Source organism: Pistacia vera, unplaced genomic scaffold, assembly GCF_008641045.1.
Source record: "Pistacia vera cultivar Batoury unplaced genomic scaffold, PisVer_v2 Contig118, whole genome shotgun sequence".
Classification (NCBI taxonomy): Eukaryota; Viridiplantae; Streptophyta; class Magnoliopsida; order Sapindales; family Anacardiaceae; genus Pistacia; species Pistacia vera.
This window is the reverse complement of record NW_022195226.1, coordinates 2,256-26,183: the sequence shown is the minus strand read 5'-3', so window position 1 is coordinate 26,183 and position 23,928 is coordinate 2,256. Positions and strand designations below refer to the sequence as shown.

The window sequence follows — 23,928 nt, the reverse complement described above, 5'->3', positions numbered from 1 at the left end:
TTTAAATGCTCATTCGATTACTTACAGTAAACTCAATACAAACTCTGCCTTTTTCAACAGTCTCTGGAAAACCATACCAAACGTAGATCTAATTCAATATTTATGACTTTCTATCCCGAGGCCTAAGCTCTGTTTTAAAAACCGGTCCGGACCGGCCGGTCGGACCGGTTGGACCGTGAACCGGTAGCTTCTCCGGTCTGGTTTAGGTCTCAGGGGGGTTTTTGAAATATTTTAAAATTATGAGGGTTACTTTGTAATTTTATAGGGGTATTTTGAAGATATATCAAAAGTTTAGGGATTAATTGGTAATTTTATTGGGATATTTTTGGAATAAATAAAAATTTTAGGGACCAATTTGAACTTTTTTAGGGAAATTTTTGTAATATATTAAGATTTAAGAGGTTAATATGTAATTTTTTAAAAATAAAATATTGCTGACGTCACCGATTCAACCGACCGGTCCAACCGGTTGGACCGATTGAACCGTGACCCGGACAACAAAACGGTTTGCCCTCCGGTCCGGGTTTTAAAACAATGGGCCTAAGGCCCTAAAGAACTCTCTATATAAGACTTTCCTCCTCGTCATTAAAATTTAAAACTGATAAAGCATTTTCCGGCTAGAGAATTGAGATTCCATGTGAAACTACGAATAATACTACACATACATGATTTCCATACAACATTATGTAGTAACATATGATTGGATGAAAATTTAATTTTAACTTTAAATTAACCAATCATATCTTACCACATAATATTGTATGAAAATTATGTATATGTAATATTACTGGTGAAACTAGTTCATTGGAGGGAACCTTGCCTCTACACACGCATAAAACGTGCCTTATATTAATGCTCGTCGTCACTCCTTACACATTTAATCACTCAATTTACCCTACAGTCCCATGGATTTGCAATTGTGCCAAGTTTTGACTGTATGTGCGCGACAACTATATTAAGAGATTCAAGTTCGAACATATAGAACTATGCATTAAAATGTTTTAGAGAAGCATAAATCGACAACACCAAATATAATCCAATAGCAAGTATAACCACAAGAAAACACATTCCAACAATATATGAGGAAACCTAACTACTACATTCCCATTACTAAATCCTGCATATAAATGTTGCAAATATTTCAAATGATAAACGCTAATACAAGGTCAAGGGGGCTTAAAAAGAAGCACAAATGGTTGTGCCACACCAGCAACTGCCCTCTACTCAAAGGCGTCATCATCTCACAGGAAGGCTGACTAGCTGCTGCAGCAAGCTCGGCTTCATGCCTAAGGGAAACAAAAATACAACAGTCAGGCAAAAGAAAAAACACTTAAATATGGCTAAAATTAAAACCTGCTTTGATAGAAAACCAATTGATGTAGAAAGTACTTTTAATTATTTCAATTAATTAAAAAATTGCACAGTAGGTGCCAGCTGACTGGCTAAAAAGTCCATGAAATAAAGGGGTACCACGGCCACAAATTGTTCAGACACGAGAAGAATCCATAAATTCAACTAAAAGATTGCAACACTAAGAAGTTCACTTACTGTTGCTGTGCAGCCAAGTCTATGTGTACTTCTGAGGAGCAAGAGCAGGAGACTCGACAAAGTGAATATTAGGGTCCCTAGAGTCATCAAAACACCATCATCAATGTCAGTATTATTAACAACACATGCATACCACAAAGTATTAGGACATTAAGTATACCCGCAAGCTTCCTGGCAAGGTACAAGAAAGGTTTTCTCAAAATTGTAGTTGCTCTTGGCAGAGATCTCATAGTACTGCAGATTCTTCTTCCTGTGAATGTGACCTGCTTTGCCTTGACTTGCCTGTTCTTCACATCAACCTTGTTTCCACAGAGAACAATAGGTATATTTCACACACCCTATCATTCAAATGACACAATGTTAAACCATCACAGATGCAACACAAAAAACCTAAGAAAAGCTGAAGTTAAAACAGAAGGTAAACTTCATTTAAACACACCGGCACAGATCGCGATGCACGTAGGAACATTCTTGTATGTCAAGCGGGCAGTAACATCAAACATAATGATGGCACATTGCCCATGGATGCTGCATATGAGGATGGAAAACTGTTAATAAAAGACAGGAGGTCCAACTAGCCCACACCACTAGCATTAGAATCAAAAAACGGAAAGGAAAACCTTCATTCAAACTGAAGGATATTATTCTATAAGGATACGTAAATACTAACAAAGACTCCTGTATCTATGATTGGTACCATTTGAATCTAAATCTAACCCCAACCATAGCACTATTTTTTCCCACTTAAGCTAAAGCAGAAACAGGTCTTTCCCATATAAAGTTCAGTTCATTCTTAGTTCCCTTATACATTTGTCTTATCCCTGGCTGGAATCAGAGAAACAGTTAAAAGCAAAGATTAAAGTTACATAAGCTGCACTGTTGTCAGACGGTCATGGTGACACGCAGAATCCGCTCAACAATCTGCTAATAAGATTTTCATGATAGATTACATTTCAAATCATCCGACTGATGAGATCTATTTTAAAACATAATGCTTCAATAAGGTCAATAGCTCCTATATTCACCACTAGTAGCCATCTCTGAGCCCACCAAATTTCTCTTGCCCGGCGTGTCCCGCAGTAGAAACGGATTTTCCCGCAATTTGTAAAGAAATCCAATGGATGAACCTCCACACAATGGTTGCTACGTAATGCAATTAAAGAAATAAATAACAATACAAATATATCAAGTAATTAAAAACGAACACAATCAATCTCTCCTCCAGAACACTTACGTTCATATTTCTTCTCAAACTCCCCTGTCATGCCTCTTGACAAAAGTAGTCTTTCCTACACCATTTTCAAACACTCAGTCAAGCCCAAAACACGACACTTAAGAACATAAACATCAATCACTAAACAACGCGCCTAACATAAAATAAATAAATAAATGGGAAATAGTTCCAAGCGGACAATCACTTCTCCTTAAAACTACTTCGAAAATAATTCAAACAATAAAGTATATATGTCCTTTAACTGTTAACACGAACTTCATGTCTCTAAGTTACACATTATATTTCTTCTTGCAGTCTCCTCACGAATAAAAATGTTGCGATATTAGTGAAAAAAAAAAGAAAAAAAAAAAAGGAACACGAATCAGAAGACAAGTTATTAATCCGTAAATTTACCAGTGCCTCCATCACCGACGATTACAAGCTTGAAGCTCGGGTAGTCTACAGTCTGCTGATTTGGCAAAGCCTGAAAAACAATAAATAAACAAATAAAGCTCCAGTGAATAAACCTAACTACAAATTTCGAAAACAATATATCAGATCTGAAATTGTTAAACAAAAGCTAGCGTCTCGCTAGAAGATCGAGGAGGAAAATAATGAGAGAGGGATTTACCATTAGTAAGGCGAGGGACTGCAGAAGACGAGTTTGTGTGTGTGAGCAGAAATGTAGACGGTGAAGACGGCGATAAAACGGGCTTATAAGAGAGAGCGATTTGAATTGAGGATTCAGCGTGGCTTTAAGTTGACGCAACTCTACCACCATTGGATTAAATTACATTTTAGTGATTCATCTTTGTTCTAGAACATCTTTGACCGTCAGATCTTTCTTTGCCTCAGATTTACGCACTTCTTTCCGCTCCGCTTTGTTTTTAGCTCTTTTCAAATTTCGAACGCATCCAAATTGATTATTATATTTTTAACAATCCCGTGTGTTTTATTTAAATAGGGAGAACGACTAACACGTACCCAAAGTTTGTCATAACGATTTGGTACCTAAAAGGTTTTGAAATGACAAATAGATACCTTCCGTCATTTCTATTAGTGGTTTCTGTTTATTACTGTTTATTATAGTGAAAAGACTAAAATGCCCTTAAAAGTTTGAATTTTAGTTTTATAAATTTAAAAATTTCTAAAAAACCCCCTAAGTTTACAAATTTAACTAAATACACCCCAATGTATAAAATTTTATAAAATAACAAACACCCCCGCCACCTGCAGAGCCAGATTTCGGCCACCACCGCCGGAATCTGGCCGAAAGTTGCGTTCACGACACAGACCCTCGGATCTGTGTCGTAACGCGTCGATCTGGCCTTTTCCGGCCAGATCCGTGGCTGATCTGGCCGGAAAAGGCCAGATCGACGGCTAGATCTGGCCGTCGACGCCGCAAAACTCCATCTGCGGCGTCGACGGCCAGATCTGGCAGTAGATCTGGCTCTTTCCGGCCAGATCAGCCACGGATCTGGCGGAAAAGGCCAGATCTACGGCTAGATCTGGCGCGTACGCCCGCAAAACTCCATCTGCGGTGTCGACGGCCAATCTGGCATAGATCTGGCCCTTTCTGGCCAGATCAGCCACAGATCTGGCCGGAAAAGGCCAGATCTGGCTGTTGCTTTGACGGCCAGATCTTGCCTTTTCCGGCCAGATCCGTGGCGATCTGACCTGAAAAGACCAGATCGCACGTTATGACACAGACCCGACGGGTCTGTGTCGTAATAGTTTTCCGGTCAGATTCCGCGATGGTGGCCGAATCTGGCACTGGGGTGTTTTTGTTATTTAACAAACTTTTTATATATGGGGGTGTTTAATTAAATTAGGAAACTTAGGAGGTTTTTTAGAAATTTTTAAATTTAGAAAAAACTAAAATTGAACTTGAAGGGCATTTTAGTATTTTCACTATTAAACAGAAATCAGTAACAGAACATGACGGAAGGTACTTATTTATCGTTTCAAAACCTTTGGGTACCAACTTGTCGTTACGGTAAATCTTAGGTATGCACAAGTCTTCGGCCTTTTAAATATTTTCATTGATGAAGTTTATTGTAACTCAAGCATTTATAATTTAAGATGAATGCATTCTAACAAATTAAATGAAAATTAGTATTCAATTAAATACTAAATCATTTTTTAAGTAATTAAGCATAATAGTCTAATTTTTAAGAACACATTCCTACTTAAAACATAATTTTTGTTCAACAAAATATTAGAAAAGTGAGTTAGATATTTAATAAAAAATTAAGATTTATACTTAAATGTTGAGCTATATTAATATGTAATTTAAGAATTAATATTTAATATATATATATATATATATATATAACAGAAGGATGGATGGATGAATGCAAAATGTTAAAATATATAAACACCAGAGTTGTAATACATATCTCCCCACCACCGAATAAGTATCCGAAAAAAAAAAGTCTTCTTCCAGTGTACCGTACATGATACAATCGAATCTACTACGGAAGTAAGGGACAATTGTGGTATAAGTATCACCATTCAAAAGTTAGAATTGCCTACTATAACAAATTTAAATAATTCATGTCATTTAGCATTAAATTTCAAGCATGATATTTTTTGTATGGACGCTGTTGCCCTCTCCATTTTGTCTTTTTAAACTTCACTTTAGAAAAACTCCATTAATTTTTTTTTTTTAAATATATTCAAAAGTTATTTTTAATAATTTGTCTTATTTTTATGAACACTTAGTTTATAAATTTTGATAACAATCACATTTTTTTTTTTATATCATGAAATCTTGTTATTGAAAATTATTGTGCCTAATTTAATTATGAATGATTTTTTTTAATAATCAAATTTTTTTTTTAGACACAGTATGTCGTTCGGAAAAGTTTAACATAATACTGGAAACAATTTAACTAATCTTAACATCATTTAAAAATTAGTAACAAACTTCTCTGATGGCCGAATAGTTCGACAAGATTCGAGTCTCTTTAGGTTACTAATAGGGTAGTCACTAGAGCTATTATCTGACCGATAATTCCAAGGTCCCGTGAGAATAGTTGTAGATGCGTGTAAGCTGGTTCAAATTATGGTCATCAATAAAAAAGACATATAGTAGCACAGTTTTTTTGTTTTATTGATTAAAAAAAAAAAAAAAGAAAACAAGTTGAAGTCAAAATAATGAAGGAGGCATTGAAAATATTGATAAAAGAAATAAGGTTTTATGATTTAGAATGGAAATTAGAATTTCTATAATAAATGCATATCTTGATTATAATTATTATTTTTAATTTGTCTAAGATATTCGTTTTATAAGAGGGTAATATTGAGTTTCGGAAAAAAAAAAAATTGATAAAAGAGATATAATAATATAAAGGCGGGGATAGATAGCATCAATTTAAAAAAAAAAAAAAAAAGTTATGTAAATTACACAGCATTATTAATATTAATATTTCTAAGAATGATTAAAATTACAATTTATGAATTAGGAGTTTATCTTATTAAAATCATACGAACCAATAGTATTTCTTATTCTGGGTTTTAAAACTCATTTTTTAAATAGTTGACTTGACTGAAAACTAACACTACAACAAAAATAACTTACGGTAACACTAGACAATAATAGTTTTCCTTAAAGTGTTACCGTAGACTATCTATAGTAACACTTGATATTAAAATGTTACGATAACAATTTTTATATGTAACACTTTAACTTTTTGTAACACATTTTATATCAATGGTAACTTTTCTTCTTAAATGTTATGGAAAATATATCTACAGTAGCATTTTTAAAGTATTACAATAAACCTAATAATATAGTAACTTTTTTATAATGTTACCATATAATCAAAATACAGTAACATTTTATAAGTGTTACGATAAACCCAATTATTTACCAGAAAACAAAATATTATTCCCGCCAATATGAAATGAGGTTGATATTGTCTCCTTTTTATTGTTTAGGGGTCAAATTTACTATTTGGGCTTTACTTTGTTACATTTCATTCATGTAGGGACCAAACAAATATTTTTACAAATAGTATAAAAGGAAGATGGAAGGTTAAATGCAAAGCCAAAAACGTCCACCCATCTTCATCCATTTTTTGGAGACCGTCCAACTTCCACCTTCGACGACCATTTTCCTTCTTCAATGGCTAGTCGTCATCACGTAAAACCTTCCTGGATTCCAACGACCATTAAGCTTCCTCCATCTGTGACCATTCATCTTCTCGATGACTTTGACTTTCGTTTCTTAGTTTTTTGGCAACTTCTAGACATCCTAGGGGCTAGTCCATACTCCCTAAGGTCAGATCCACCTTCCATAAGCTTGGTTGACTCGAAATCTCGCTTCAAAAATTCATTTCACTGTCTTGACTCTTCACCTTAATTCTCGGTGTGATTTCGTCACTTTTTGGTGTCGTTTCGTCTCTCAAGTGTTGGAGTTGTCCACCACTTCAACAATAAGGGGTCACACATACGCATTCGGGAGTCTCGTTGCCCGGTCAATGGGTAGGGGTGCAGGGGGTAGCGCGTCCCGGCCTGCAGGCAATTTGCGTGTATTGAAATAATATTGATTTCATTAAATTAAAATATTGTAATACTTAAAAGTGTTACTAAATCAAAATATAATAACAAATTTTATTTTCCTAAACTTTAACTGGGAAAAAATTTGTCTACCTGCCAAACAAAATTCCCCACCCCCCTACCTTATTCACTCATCTTCTCCAATTCCCGTCACCTTTTCACACATCTTCTCCAATTCACGCCAACTCTTCACTCATTTTCTCCAATTCACGCCACCTCTTCACTCATTTTCTCCAATCACGCCACTTTTTCAATTTTGCTTCTTTACTAAAATTTCAGCTCCAAGCTTCTTTCTAACACAATTTTTGTTATGTCAATGAAGCCACCCTACACTTAAAGCATTTTCAACTCATCCAACCTACTCATTCAAACAAAATACCCTACACTTAATCATCTTCATTCAGAAAAATCTAGTGAAAATCATTGGTTTCATCAAATTTTTAGCTTAAAATCTCCAATACTCATAACCTATTGAACCCTAAATGGAAGCCCTCATCCTTTAAGAGGCAAATCAGTGAAGCTACGGTTCAGGTGAATCATTTTCTTGCATTTTTTCTCTGCATTTTTGAGTAAGAGGGGAAAGAAAGCTGCTCAAGTGAAGTGAGTAAATTATTAGTGTGATTTATGTTTAATTTGACACTTAATTATTGTTTTGATTTGTCTCCCTAATCGCATTAGTAAGATTTCTATTGGTCATTTTGCCTTTATATTATCGAAGCCTTACAATATGTGTACTATATGTGTGTGTTTGGTGAACTCAGCAATAGAATAGAACTCACCGCTTAAGAAATCAATAAATTTATACAAGTAGGGACAGATGAAGCCGAAGCAAAAGACCAGATAAGTTTGATGCATAGTTTTTTTCAACTTGAAGATGACACATCAACCAGCCTAATATTCTTTGATTTTTGTAAGTTGAAAGCCATTCAAAAGCAAAGTAGCGAAAGAAAAGAGAATTATGAATTTATGTTCAATTGATCAGATATAGCAGGTAAAGCCCTTCCATTTCTATGTGAAATTTTTGGTGGTTTAGAGTGACCTCACATAATGGCTTACCATTTCTTCAAACAGTGAAGAAAATATCAGAAATTATGCAAAATTTACTGTTCAAATACACTAAAACGTAACATCATTCATCATCTATAGATGGGTACACTTTAAACATACACAGGTACATATTACCTTGAAAGCACAATAATCCAAAGTCGAAACCGAAGTAAGTAAGAAATGAGAGTAAGGATATTTCTAAGATGATCTCTTTCTTGCTTGTTATGTAAACATGCAAGGGGTCGAAGTTTTTAAGTGTTATGTTTATGATTTGAATTCATTGTGTTAACTTTTACTACTGCTTGTGCAAAAATATGATAATTTATTTGAGAGGAATGCCAAGAATGGTAGCTTTTACCTTTAGTCAAAGTTTCACAGAGCAAAGGAATGTTTAGAAGACGTGTATCGAAGCAAAGCGGAGAATCTATCTTGAAGCTTAACCCACTGTGCGAATCATCGTCACTTTTGTACGATAAACGATTCTAGTATGGCAGATCTCCCCAAGTTAAAAATTGTATAAATAATTTTGTTTCGCTTATACGGTTGTTTGTTGAACCTCGTGTTAACAACCTGCATTAATCTAATCAATTAGTTTAAGGTTTATTTTAATAAAATGAAGATCAGGGCCATCAATGATTTGATTTCTATAATGATCGAACTGTTTGAATGAATCATTGTGGTGCTTAATAAGATTGATTTATTCTTTTTGGGTGCTGAAAGTTGTTTTACTTAACATTAAACTAAACTTAGTGCTATGAATCATTGTGGTGCTCTTTTCTACTTTCTGTTTTGGAAAGTTAAGTGCTTTTGGGAAAGCAAGCTTTTTGCTCTGTGCTTTTGGGAAATCCTACATGTTTAACACAAAATCTTAGATTTCTAAGCTTGCAAAACTGCAAACTGTAGTTTGCAAAACTACAGTCTGCATTTTTGCAAGCCATTATTAACAAGGCCACAATGGCAGCAAGCACAAAGGAGAGCAGCAAAAGTAGATTCATCAGGTTTTAATCCTTCAGCTATTATCTCCTCAAACATTTTGAAGGCCCCTAATTACTGTATTGTAATTAACAATATTCCTTTCCGGCATAGTCTCAAAAACACGAATCCCCAAGTCCACAAACCCACATTTTGAATACGTCTGTGAGAGCAGAAGAAACCACAACACTCAATTCGAAACCACGCTGAATAACATAGCCATGCACCACACTACCAGACCACACATTTGTTGATTGAGCAGCAGCAACTAGCACACTAGCAATCAAAATAGGATCTACCTTCTTGCCTTTAATATGCATTTTCTTGAAATAGTACAATGCCTTTTCATAATCTCCATATTGAGAATAACCCGTAATCAAAGCAGACCATGTTTGCAAACTGCAGACTGCAGTCTGCATTTTTGCAAGCTGTAGTTTGCAAACTGCCTGCAAAAATGCAAACTGTAGCTTGCAAAAATGCGGACTGCAGTTTACAAAAATTGCAGACTGCAGTTTGCAAAAAGCGAAGTCTCAAACAGTTTGCATGTACATATTTGAATATGAATTATTTGTATTTGTCAAATTATAATAGTGTTTTCGTTTGTGCAGATCGAAATTTATCCCATATCAAGAGGGAATTAAAGATTATTGCAACAAGAAGGATTGAAGTTAATAAGCTACAACCATTAGGTATTCGGAGAGTAAGCATTATTTTGTTGTTCAATGGAATTTGCATATTATGTTGGTTACATTCAACTCATGTTTTGTTGTTTTCATAATATTCTGCCATGTTTACCTATAATTATTTATGTATTGTTTGGCTTTTAATAATTGTGTAGATTAAGTAATGATGATGATGAATAAGGATTAGGTGCATCTAAATGGGTAAGAAAAAGATTAAAAGACACACTTCCATATGTGTATGAAGTAATAATGATTTTCTTAACAAGGTTTTAGATGTTTTAGGTTTTTTTTTTTTTTTTTTCTCTCTCTTTTGATAGAGCTACGGATGCATACATTCAAGGTGCATGGGACTTTGTCAGTTTGTACTCTTCATGTCATTAGTGTAGCTGCTGGTGGGTATGACTACAGTTTATACTACATGTCATTACTCTTCATGCAGGAAATTCTGGGCAAGGTTAGACTAATTTTACATACTGCAATTTGCAAACTGCAGTATGCAAAATTGCAGACTGCGGTTTTCAGTCCGTAAAATTGCAGTTGGCATTTTTGCACTGTTGATTGTGAAGTTGAATATTTAAACATATTCTTTTAAACATGCATGGTGCCGTGTTTTTAAAACTAGTGATTGTGAAGTTGAAGATTTAAACATGTTCTTTTAAACTTGCATGGTGCCATGTTTTTAAAACTAGTGATTGTGAAGTTGAAGATTTAAACATGTTCTTTTAAATTCTGGGCAAGGTTATATTTTTCATGTCATTAGTGTAGCTGCTAGTGAGGTGTGCATTATCTTAGTATCGAAATTTTCTCATGTTGAGGTATATATGTAGTCAATGTTTTAATTGTATGAACACACAATTTATGTATAGAGTTTGATCTATCTTCAGAAGTTTTTAATTTTTATTTAAATTGTGTAGCATGACATGAAATATATCTAAGTAGGTCACTCTACTGTCTTTGTAAAACTTTAAAGGTTTTGCACTATAACATAATAATGTGTTCTTTGTTATTTAATTAAGTGAAGAAAGATTTTTGATGGTGTGCAAACTGCAATATGCAATCTGCAGTTTGCAAACTGTAGTCTGCAATTTTGCATACTACAGTCTGCAATTTTCTTGCCACAATAATCCTTATGTTTCCTTGTATGGTTCTAACTTTGGTCGTCTTGCACTATGTAGTGAAGTAACCATAGTTTCCAAAGATGGAAAAGTTTTTTGCTTTACACTCTTTCATTGGCTAGGAATGATTTTGTGATAACTTATTCTTTAGAACTAAAATTTGATGAGCCTTTGAACCTAGGGTTTGATAAATGAGACTTTGTTGGTGGAGAAACGTGATTAACTTTGTAATTTGTACCATTGTTTATGCCAATGATGATAGTATATCATTAACGAGGCTTTAGGATTGTTTCTTATTTATTACAGTAAAATATGTATTTCTCATGACCATTTTTTGTGCCTATGTTGACAATATTTCATTAACAAGGCTTTAGGTTTTTCTGCTGGAACTGTTATCATAGTATCTTCTGTTATCATAGTATGCTTGTGAAGTTGGAGATTTAAAGCATGTTCTTTTCCTCTTTGTTTTGCATTAAATATTTGAGGTGCTTTTGTCTTGATCTTTTCTTGAATTTACAATATATATGTGTTGTCATCTTTGAGAATATACATGGGATTTGAAGATTTTTTTGTATTAATGGTTTTGTAGGTTGTGAAAATGCAAGAGTACTTTTTTGGTAAAGCACAATTTGGAATGGAAGATGGTTTGCATGATGGTTTTTGTTGTTAGAATTTTTTGAATGATTGGAAGGTATTAACTATTGCTCATAGTTAATTTTTCAATCATCTAGGTATTATAATGTAAAAATGATAGGTGCATATTTGTTAAGCATATATAAAACTTTTTGTATATGAAGGTTTATATGTTACAAAATGTGATATGATATATGAAGCATGTTAGATTTTATGGATGTAAAGGATGTTGGGTGCCTATTTATTAGGCATATATGCAAACTTTTTGTATATGAAGGTTCATCATCAATGAAATGTTCTTTGGAAAATTAGTGTATCATTGTTCATAATTTGTATTATTTAAATAACAACTATAACAATTTTATATATGTTATAACAGACACATTGATAACACTTTCAAAATATTATGGAAAATAATTTTGTAACATTTACTAAATGCAATGAATGATACTTTGGTAGCACTTTTAACATGTTATTAAAAACTCTTTTGTAGCATTTTAACAATGTTACAGAAAACTAAACTGTAACCGGTTAAGAGTGTTACAAAAAACTTATTTATAGCAATCTGAGATGTTACAGAAAACTAAACTGTAACAGGTTAAGAAAGTTACATGAAACTTATTTATAGCATTTTGAGAATGTTACAGAAAACTAAACTGTAACATGTTAAGAAAGTTACAAAAAACTTATTTATAGCATTTTGAGAATGTTACAGAAAACTAAACTGTAACAGGTTAAGAATGTTACAGAAAACTTATTTATAGCATTTATGCAGTGTTACCAAAACTCATTCGTAACTACGAATAAGTGCTACAATATACTTAACAACAACATTTTATGACAGTTATTGAAATGATTAATAACATGCAAAAAGTGTTACCAATGTCTGCTTTTTAGTAACATGGGTTGTCATAGTATCCTTATAAATGCTACGAATTACCTACGGTAACACTTTTTGCATGTTACTGTAGGCCATTTTTGGTGTAGTGTAAATGGAGTGTTTTTCGACTTTTAGTTGTCAGAATTAGGGGTTAAGGGAAACCTAAACATTTAATAAAAATAAAAATAATCGTTATAAGTATAAAAAAAATAGAAATATATATATATAAACTGGAATACCCATATGGTTTATCGACATGTGGTACATTTTGAAAGCTTTAGAATTGCTCCATTTTGACACATTGGATTGACAAGTCAATCAAATTGCTCTATTTTGATACGTTGGGTTGATATTTATTGCTCCATCTATAATTATTAATTAATTAAAAAAAGAGGATCTATATTAATAATTAATAATAATAATAGTAATACAGGTGCATTCCATTAGCATTTTAAAGGTTTAACCATAATGACATTTTAGATTTGTGATTGTCATGTTGTTGAATTTTATTCGTGATGATGTAGACAATATTAATTGCTACATTGGTATTCCAAAGTCTAAATAAATATACATAATGATTGGATTACATAGGTGCATTGTATTGGTTGTATTAATAAATAATAATAATACAAATTATATAGGTGCATTGCATTGACATTCTAAAGGTCTAACCATAATGACACATTGGATTTGTGATTGCCATGTGATTGAATTTTATTGGTGATGATGCAAACAATATAAATTGTTGCACTGGTATTCCAAAGTCTAAATAAATAGACATAAAGATTGGATTACATAAGTGCATTGCATTGGTAGTAAAAGCATACATGTTTATTAATAATTATATAAGTGCATTGTAGTGACATTGCAAACCTTTCTTCGTATTCAATTCGTATTTAATTGTGTTAGCATTCGAAATGTCTAAATAAGGGTTATAAAAGGGGCATATGTTCAGTTGTGTATTATCAGAATATGTTAGTTGATATCAATAATACGTCTGGTATTTTGTTAATTGTTTATAGGTCATGTTAGTTTGTGTCAATAATACTTCTATTCTTCATGATTTTATTAACCAATGATTTTTTATTTATTTATGTTTTTGTTGTTGTTTATATGTCAAAAATTCATGAATTGACATTGAATAAAGGAAGGAAGTCTGATTGACATTGTCAAATGAGTTCTTATGTTGATTCGTTCTTCTGAACTGTAAGTATATCTTCTAACTATTTTAATACGAAATTGTAAGTATATCTCATAACTATTTTAACGGTTATTATTTGGTTGAATGATTGTTTTTGTTCAGTCAATCTATTTGAATGATTAATTGTGTTAGTCCTACCGAATGATAAGTGTATTCCTTAGCAATTTTAATATGAAGATTAATTAACTTTTGTTAATTTCGTTTTTAGGTAACAGTTTTTATATGAATGAATGATTGTTCCTTAACAATCTTAACATAAAGATCGATTAAATTTTGTTATGTTTGTTTGCAAAAAAATGTTCATGTACTTTACTAAGATCAAATCGAGGATGATCCTATTGTCAGCCAAACTGCAAGTATGTGTCATAACTATATTAGTATAAACAATTCATTTGTGTTGAATATGTTTTCTATAAAAACATTCGTGTATTTTAATTTGTTATATGAATGATGTGCGAGTATATATGTTAAATGAATTAATTTTGGCTGATTTCGTTTTCCAATTAATACGTGTTATTTGAAATATTTCTTATCAGTCATAATCTGATAATCCCTTAAATTTGGGTTAAGTAAACCATTCGTTTTATCATCACACGCATTTCGGTTTCAACTGAACAATCAATAGTAAATTGACCATAATTTGCTCAATAAAAATCCAATTGATGGGAGGATTGAATCTTTAAAAACAAGATAGTGCTTTAATTTGATATATTATACGCTTAATTTGGATAACTGTAGCCCCATTGCCGAACCATTCATTTCATCATCACACACATTTCGGCTTCCACTGAATAGTCAGTAGTAAATTGACCATAACTTGCTCAATAAAAATCCAATTGATGAGAGGTTTGCATTTTTAGAAACTAGACAGATAGGGCTTTAAATTGATATATTATACGCTTAATTTGGATAACTGTAGCCTCACTGTTGAACTATTTCTTTTCTCATCACACATATTTCAGTTTCCCCTATTTCTCAATTTCCACTGAACAGTTAGTACTAAATTGATCATAACTTTCTCAATAAAAATCCAATTGATGATCGGTTTGAATATTTGAAAACTAGACAGATAGGTATTTAATTGGATATATTGTATGCTTAATTTAGATAACTGTAGCCCTACTACCAAACCATTCCTATTATTATCACACACATTTCGGTTTCCACCGAACAGTCAGTAGTAAATTGACCATAACTTGTTTAATAAAACTCAAATTGATGAGAGGTTTGAATATTTAGAAACTAGATAGATAGAGCTTTAATTGTAAATATATACGCTTAATTTGGATAAGTTTAGCCTCACGGCTGAACCATTCCTTTTATTGTCACACACATTTTGGTTTTCCCTGTTTCTCGATTTCCACTAAGCAATCAGTAGTAAATTGACCATAACTTACACAATAAAAATTCAATTGATGAGCAGTTTGAATCTTTTGAAACTAGAAATATAGAGTTTTACTTTGATATATTATATGATGAATTTGGATAACTATAGACTTGCGGTCGAACCATTCATTTTATCATCACACATAAAACCAAGTCAATTTTAGTAATGACAAAGAAAAACAAATATTGATATGTAGTTTTAATTATATTTGTTCTATCTCTTTTGTTGATATTTTTTTATGTTACATACATATATCGAAAACAAGTTGCTGTTGGATATAACAAGTTGTTCTATCTCTTTTGTTGATATTTAACACACGCATTTTGGTTTCCACTGAACAATTAGTAGTAAATTGACCATAACTTGCTCAATAAAAATCCAATTGATGAGAGGATTGAATCTTTAGAAACTAGACAGACAGTGCTTTAATTTAATATATTATACGCTTAATTTAAATAACTGTAGCCCCACTGCCGAACCATTCCTTTCATCATCACACATATTTCGACTTTTACTGAACAGTCAATAGTAAATTGACCATAACTTGCTCAATAAAAATCCAATTGATGAGACGTTTGCATCTTTAAAATCTAGACCGATAAGGCTTTAAATTGATATATTATACGCTTAATTTGGATAATTGTAGCCCCACTTCTGAACCATTCCTTTTATCATCATACACATTTTAGTTTCCCCTGTTTCTCGATTTCTACTAAACAATCAGTAATAAATTTGTCATAACTTGCTCAATAAAACTTCAATTGATGAGAGGTTTGAATATTTAGAAACTAGACATATGCTCTTTAATTTGATATATTATATGCTCAATTTGGATAAATGTAGCCCCATAACTTACTCAATAAAAATCCAATTGATGAGCAGTTTGAATCCTTGGAAACTAGAAAGATAGAGATGTAATTTGATATATTATACGATGAATTAGGATAACTATAGACTTGCTGCCAAACCATTTATTTTATCATCACACAAATAAAAAAAAAAATCAATTTTAGTGATGACAAATGAAAACTAATATTGATATGTAGTTTTAATTGTATTTGTTCTATCTCTTTTTGTTGATTTTTGGATTGATTTTGTTGTTTGATTTGTGGGTTTTGTGGGTTTTACAATTATCGTCTTTCTTTAGGATGCTATCATCAGATGCTTTTTTTGCTATAAGTGGTGGTCAATTCTAATTGCAACAAATAGATTTGTGTCATAGGACATTTATCTTCATGGCTTCTTCAATGCTTCAATTAAGTTGCCTTCAGATTGTACTGTTGGAGTTGTTGTTGCTTTCTATGTGAGTTCTTTTCTCAACATTCTTAATTTTTTTTTTTTAATTTCTAAAATAATAATAATAATAATAATTCATTTTCTCTTCTCAACAATGGCTCTGCAAGTCTCTTGCTTAAAAGTTCACATTTTTCAACAAGGTTTCTCTTTTTCTGATTTATTTATAGACTTATCAATAATACCCAGTGGGTTATCTTGCAATTTTTTTGGCTTTTCTTGACAAAGGTTTAAACTTTAGTTGCAGATTTCAAATGGTGGCATATTTGAGAAGAACCATGATGATATAGACTTTGAGTTCAATTTGTGGATATTTTATTTATTGATTTTTTAATTATCAATTTAATATAAAATGAACTTCAATATAGAAAATATATATTTAAAACACAAAAAACCAATAATAATGTAAAATAAAAAATACTCGAGCAATGCAACTTGAAAATGAATATAAGTTACAGAAATTGGAGAAAGTCAGTATAAATTTTAAGTTTAAATAGTTTATCTTGATAACATTAAATGATCTTAAATATTATAAATGATTCACTACAAAATATTGACATCAAATATCAAAGACATGTCTATAAAAATAATATCAATTGTACAAGATGATGATCTTGAAAATATAATTAGACCATATAATGTGCATGTGATATTCTTAAGTTGGATGAATGATTTAATGACATCTACCTATAATTGATATTAATAATTATACAGATACAATTATTAATTTTATCTTAACACAACTTTGTATATATATAAAATTTATATTTACTTTAAAATTTGTATAATTTAACAATTATTATATCTTAATCTAATTTGTTTATTTTGTTAGAATAAATTTGTTTATAATCTATTTCAAAAACATTGAATAAACTAGAGGTGAGCATTTGGGACTAGGCCCAAAAACCCAGTCCCAAAACCCGGTCCTAGGAGGCTGGTCCCAAAACGGGACCAGACCTAAAGAGGAGGGCCCAGGCCCTCCATTGGACCCTCCGATCCCAGGCCTAGGCCCAATTTTTTTTATTTTTTCAATATAGTCCTTATCAAATTACATAAAACCCCCTATCAATTTTAAAATAAACATAAAATATGAGGGCTAAACTGAAATTTTACAAAATTTATTAAAAATTTAAAATAAGTAAATAACCGTTGGCTGCTGCAGGCCACGGTTATCTTTTTATTTTTAACCGTTGGCTGGCAATGGTCACAGCCAACGGTTATAAGTTATAATATAAATTATAACTTTTTTTTTTCATTCCTCTATCCCCGCCACCCCGCGCCCCCCCCCCCCCCCCAAAAAAAAAAACTACTCTACAATAACCCTAAAATCTTTCATTTTTTCCACACCAATCAATCTCTCAATCTCTCTACTCTAAATCTCCAATCAATTTCTCATTCAATTATATTTTAATTTATAATTTATTCATATTATTTATTTGTATTATTCAATTTTTTTTCTATTTTTCAATATCATCATAATTTCATATTATTATTTAATTTCTTTTCATTTTAATTATTTATTATTTTATCATAAATTTATAATGGCTTCCCCAAATCAATTTTACGTTCCATCCACCGAAGAAATGGAAGGCTTCAATCCATTTTCACCATTTCCTTCAGAGGAAGCAACTGCAATTCCACAACCACATTCGGTCGGGACGAGGTGTAGGCCAACACATGCGAGCTGCGAGTCAACGGGCACGGGCATAGCCTAACCCCCCCGACCTTCAAAGAGTGTCGTGTCCGATGTATGATGATACTTCACCAAATCAAAACGGCCAAAGACAAATGGGGAGGGGGAAGAATCGTGTGAGATATATAATTTTTGTGGAACCATTATTGGCACTGAGAAGGGGACTTCGACGATTCGACGACACGTGGAGAAGAAGCACCCCCAAATAATGCAGTTGCCCGATGCATCTTCAAGCGGATCAGGTAGACAAATTCAAACTCAACTTAATTTTAATCCACAATCCTCAACTCTCTCAACATGGCAATACAATGCACATGTTGCACGAGAGGAAATAGCAAGATATATAGTTGCTACAGACTCTCCCATTTGTTTATCTGAAAATCATTTTTTTATTCATATGGTTAAAACTGCATTTTGTCCAGCATATACTGCTGTTAGTAGAAGTACAAGTAAAAGAGATATACTAAAACTTTATAACAAAATAAATAATAAACTTAAAAACGAATTTCAAAATTTTAGGAATATATCTATTGCACTTACATCAGACATATGGGCTTGTAGATCAAAAACCTATTTTTTAACTATCATAGTACATTTCTTAGATCATAATTGAGGTTTACAACAAAAATTGATAGGTTTTAAACCATTATATGAAAAACATAGTGCTGAAATTATTTATTTTACAATTTTTAAAGTTTTGCAAGAATATTTATTAACTGATAGAGTTGTAGAGCTAACGCTTGATAATGCAGCTGCTAACACAGCGACAATCTCTTTATTTGAAAAGAAATTGGATCCGCGTGGTGAAGACAAATTTTTTCACCAGGGTTGTGCTTGCCACATCATCAATTTGATAGTTAAAGCAGGTTTAGATGCTATACATTCGAAGATGGAGAGGGTACGCAGAGCTATCAGATTTATTGTCAGCGGTAGCAATAAAAGATGGTATGAGTATGTCAAATATTGTAAGCAATAGGACCCACCAGTTCAACCTTTGAAATTATGTACAGATATGTTTATCCGTTGGAACTCCACCTACCTGATGTTGGAAAAAACTTTGCCAACGGCGAAACAAATTACATATTTCGTCAACCGGAAGAACCATCCAGAGGAAGTTGTCAGCTATGATGATTGGGCGGTTTGTGAACTTTTTTATTCATTTCTTCAAATTTTTTATGATGCTACTAATACTTTAAGTGGTATTTATTATCCAACTACTAATTTAGTGTTAGATATTTCACTTCAAATTTCTAAAACTTTTGCTCAATATAGATATAATAACATTTTAAGTGAAATTGTTTCAAAGATGGAAGAAAAATATGAGAGATATTGGTTAGATATTCCATTATTATATGGATTAGGCCTTGTTCTAGATCCTAGGTTTAAATTACACGTAGTTAACTGTATAATTACTGAGATAGGCCATCATTTAGGATATGATTATACATCTTATTTGACTAACTTTAAACAAAAATTGGATAGCCTTTTTTCTTTATATGAGAACAGGTACAGTAGAAGTGGAAGTGGAACGTTCAGGAGAGAAGATCCGGACCTTAATGTAGCCCTCTGTCAAGGATCGAGCAAGTGGACGTATGTGGAACGTGGCGGAAGTAGCAGCTCCAGCTTATACATACATGGACCAAATGAGTTGAATCGTTACCTACAAGTGGACCTGTCCTATATGACGATGAAGGAGCAACATGATATGGATATTCTTCAGTGGTGGAACCAACATGAAAATCGATTCCCCATTGTAGCCCAAATGGCACGTGACATTTTATCTGTGCCGGTTTCTACAATTGCATCCGAGTCAACATTTTTAACGAGTGGTCGGATTGTTGAAGACATAAGATGTTCTTTAACCGATTAGATGATTAAAGTGATAACGTGTTTATGAGATTGGACTCATACAGAAAGAAGACTACAATAGCACCCTGAAGATCCCTAACTACTCGAACTCTTTAGGAATACTGATTTGAATGATGTAAATATTGTTGACGATGAAAATGAATAATTTAATTAAAAAAATATTTAATTGTTTATTTGTGAAACATGAATGTGTGAAACGTGAATTTATGTTAAAAATAAAATTAACTATTAATTAATTTATTAATTTTTAAAATTAATTAAATTTTTAAAAACTTACTAATCTACCCTTAAAAAATACTAAAAACCCCCTATAAAATTTCGTTTCGCCTCCAAAATATAAAAAAAGATCAGGGGGGAAAAGAAATTGTCCAGACCCATAGGATAGGTCGTGGGCTGATAGGACCTGTCCGGGTCCTTATTTTGCTCATGGGCATGGGCCCGGTCCCATGCCCATGAAATGGGACCAGTCCCAAACGGGCCCGGGCCCAGGCTTGCTTGGGCCTGGTCCTGCCCACCTCTAGAATAAACATACTCTCCCAACGCATGAAACCATGTGTAGTTATATACATAATTAACAATAAAATAAAACAATTTATTTTAAAATATTACAATTGAAGCGATTCGGGTATACCCGCCCTCCTGCTTCGGCGGGTTAGTCGGGTACCGCCCAGGCCCACCAGGATTTGGCATCCCCGTGATAAAAGCACGGCTTCGAAAGCGAGTAGGCAGCTGCAGCAATTCAAAGCCAACTTGAATTTGTAACCTTCAACAATTCACTCTCTTCTGATTGAATTCTCATAGATCTATTCTGATCTTCAGAGCACGCGATGGCTTCGACATCCGATCCATATAAGCAGTGAGTATTCCGAAACGCAATATTTTTTTTTTCTGTATTTATTGACTATTATTCATCATGCAAATTCAACTCATTTTTTTCTATTATATCTATGAAGGGAGGCTGTTATTAGGAAACAAAATAAAGGAGCTCCTATCAAGTTCTTGATTCCTCTTATATACGCTCCTATTCTTCCTTTAAGTAAGGTTAATTTTTGTTTTTTAAGATAATTTTGTTATGTTCATTGTATTGATTTTGTCAATAATTTTAATTTTTATGTGCATATTTGATTGTTTGTTTTAGTTCGAATCTCATTGAGGAGGAAGCCAGTTCTAAGGGACCGGTTGTTTACTGGTGTGTTGGTTGGTGCATTTGCTCATGGATTTTATCTGGTGTATCCTTTATTCTCTTCTATAGTCTGTGCGTTGTGCAATTTGATTTTTACCTTTTTTTTTATTGATTGAATTTTAATACATGAATTATTGTAGAACCATTGCATATACTTTTTATTGTGCTCATATTGTATATTGAAATGGGAGATTCGTGTTCCTTTTATGTGGTTTGACCCTTGCATATTTTTTATGTGACTTGATGTTGCATGTTTTGTTATTATTAAAAAGGTTTTCATCCATAATTTTTTTGTATTTTATCTAGCCTCTATGAAAATGTATATTGGTTGTTTAGATGGAAATATTTGCCCTTTCTGTTTTTCATGTGTTGCATTTGTAAAAATATTGTAAAATTGGATATTCGAAACATGTAATCCTCATTGAGTGTTGTTAAATGAGTTCATGTCTATGCTGTTTCTTTACATACTTGGTTTTTAGGACATGAGAATTTACGCTTGAATTTAAGAAATGATGGTTTAGTGTTTCACAGTATATGCTTTTTGAATAGAGTAGGTTTTTTGTAGCTTCGGAAAATTAGTAAGATCTTATCTATGAGCAATTGGCGGATACATGTCAATGAAGATTTAGTTTTAGTAACATCATTTGTTGTCAAGAGCAGGTACAGGAAGACAGTGAGGGTGGTTAGGGAATTTGTTTCTTTAAACTCATATCTCCTTTTCTTTTTTCTCTCTCTTTTTGTTCCTTTAAGAGATTTTTTTTTTTNCACCCTATAAATATGTTTTGATTGTGTAATTTCTTAAAGTTTGTAAATTATAAGTTTGGATCCTGCGTGACATTTTATATGCATGTTTTAGATATTATTATTATTATCCTTATACAGATTTTTTCTAAATACAACTCGTTCTCCAGACATGTATCCTCGGGATTCCCTTTGAGGGATATTCAGAGGATACCTGACTGGAGGGGGGTTTTACACCCTGACCTGCAAATCAACCAGTAATGCCAAACAATATATCCAACAGTTCACAATCAATGGTCACAACCAGAAAAGAAATAACTCTCTCTATATTGATATCAAAACAGAACAATGCATCCAGCGATAATACATCCAGAGGCCATGTTCTATCAGCAACCCAGTAAACCAATAACAACTGAAAATAATGCAAAGTACAATAAAGAAAACAATAAATGATAAGACTAAACTTCGAGGGTCAATCACCTCCCTTCCAAACCTTAACCTCCTCTCTGAATATCCTTTTTCTTTTCTCCATCTCCTTTTTATTCCCTCCTGATCCCACATTGAAAGGGAAAAGGGTGGGCATGTGGGTTATAAAGGCTTGGGCACCCTCCCTTGGCAAGCTGGTTTTCCAATGAGAGTTCTACCCAATCCCATGAAAGACCCATGGCCCAGCCCAAATTGTTGAGTTATTAGAGTGGGTTCCTATCAAGTGGTATCAGAGCACTAGGTTTTGGGTAATGGTCTTGACAAAGATGGATTCTAGAATGGATAATGCAGAGAGAGAGGTTACAAAGTTAGGAGTTGAAATGGGCACTATCCGAGAGTGTTTGGTTGAGTTACAGTCCTGGGTGCGAAGAAAGGATGAAGAAGAAGCTGGTAGAGCAGAGACGCGTTCATCGAAAAATGTTCGTTCTCACCAAGAAGAACATCCAAATGGAGCAAACGGGTTTGGCAACAATAGCCAAAGTCGCAGTGAAATGGGTGGACGAAAATTGGAGATGCCAATATTTTTCAGTAAAGCATTACTTCAACCTCAACGGAATATCTAAGGAAGGGAAATTGACAGCGACAGTTGTCTTTATAGAAGGTGAAGCCATAAATTGGTTCCAATGGACTGAATCCAGAACTTCGGCTAGTTCGTGGGCTATGTTTAAGCTTGCACTACTCTAGAGATTTAGTGGATCACAAGAGCTCAACCCGTATGAGCCTTTAATGGCAATGAAACAAACTGGTTTAGTCGTAGAGTTTTGTTGATAGTTTGAAGCAGTAGCTGCACTTGTGGTAGGGGAGAAGGAGGAAATGTTAGTAAACGGTCCCGAATACGCAGCGGAAACAAAAATTATGATATAACAGGATCGTTTACATGAGCCAAGATCAAGGGTATGATTTTACAATTTATATTAAATAAAAATCTGCATAAATATTCAACATGAGTTAAGAGAAACAAACGCACGTTGAAGGCTCCTCCAAATTTGTCGACGAACGTTTTGCTACCGATCCAAGTGTAGGATCGAACCTGCGTAGTCCACACGAAGACAATCTTAAAAGAACCAAAGAGGGATTTGCTAGATCCTCTTTGGCTTCAAGATTAAGAAGAAAANTAACATAAAGAATAAGCTTATTTAACCAGGTAATCCATAAAAGTATTAAAACTAAGATTGATATTGCCGTATTTTTCAAAACGTATTATTGACAATGCACCGTATTAAACCCGTATATACCCGTATCGTATTTTTTCCGTACCCGAATTTTATGGCCGAATTTTTATAAACGTATTTTTCTCCATTTACCGTATTATACCCGTAAAATTCCCGTACCGTTTTTTTGCCGTACCCGTATTTACTAACTAGGATCCTGCCGTAGCCCACAACTTTTCAAACCTTTCCCGATAATCTTGCACTGAACCC

At 33.0% G+C, this 23,928-nt stretch overlaps 1 long non-coding RNA gene and 1 pseudogene across 1 annotated transcript; one reads left to right on the top strand and one right to left on the bottom strand.

Annotated features, from left to right (window-relative positions):
- Nucleotides 1-1,220: 1,220 nt before the first annotated feature.
- On the bottom strand, nt 1,221-9,762 carry LOC116108872 (annotated as a pseudogene).
- Nucleotides 9,763-20,837: 11,075 nt separating this feature from the next.
- Nucleotides 20,838-21,742, top strand: LOC116108715. Its single transcript, XR_004124674.1, has 3 exons — nt 20,838-20,953; nt 21,051-21,133; nt 21,236-21,742. It is a non-coding gene; the product is annotated as an uncharacterized LOC116108715 (long non-coding RNA).
- Nucleotides 21,743-23,928: the final 2,186 nt, after the last annotated feature.